Consider the following 920-nt stretch of genomic DNA (forward strand, 5'->3'; position numbering starts at 1 on the left):
CTATCTCAAAGTGAAAGGATGGAAAAAAATATACCAAGCAAATAGCACTAAGAAAAAAGGAGGCGTAGCACTTCTAATATCTGACAAAATAGACTTTAAACTAAAACTAATCAGAAGAGATAAAGAGGGCCACATCATTCTGATCAAAGGAAGAATAAATCAAGAAGATGTTGCAATCACAAACGTATATTCACCAAACTCTGATGCACCCAACTTCATAAAAAGAGTATGACAGGACTTAAGACCCAGATTAATCCCAACTCATTAATAGTAGGGGACTTCAATACCCCACTGTTTCCCTTAGATAGGTCAACAGGGCAGAGAGTTAAAAGAGAGACATCTGAGTTAAACAATACCATATATCAAATGGACTTAATAGACATCTACCAAGTATTCCACCCAAGCACCAAAGGACATACATTTTACTCAGCACCCCATGGAACCTTCTCCAAAATCAACCACATACTGGGGAACAAAACAAACCTCAACATATAAAAAAGATTGAAATAATTCCATGCATTCTCTCAGATCACAATGCAATAAAGCTTACAATCAACACCGGAAGAGCCCTAATCACCACATGAACACATGGCAATTAAACAACATACTCCTGAATGATGAATGGGTCAAAAGAGAAATTAAAAAAGAAATAAAAGTATTCCTAGAACGAAATGCAAAGGACAACACAACACAACAAAACCTCTGGGACACGCTAAAAGCAGTCCTTAGAGGGAAGTTTATAGCTCTAAGTTCCTACATCAAAAATCAGAAAGAATACAAATAAATGACTTAACGTTGCAACTCAAGACACTTGAAAAGCAACAGCAAATGAAACCCAAACCCAGCAGAGAAGAAGAAATAACAAAAATCAGGGCAGAAAGTAATGAAATAGAAACAAAGAAAACAATACAAAGAATCAA

This window comes from Nannospalax galili, unplaced genomic scaffold (genome assembly GCF_000622305.1).
Source record: "Nannospalax galili isolate Female #2095 unplaced genomic scaffold, S.galili_v1.0 scaffold326, whole genome shotgun sequence".
In the NCBI taxonomy this organism is placed as follows: domain Eukaryota; kingdom Metazoa; phylum Chordata; class Mammalia; order Rodentia; family Spalacidae; genus Nannospalax; species Nannospalax galili.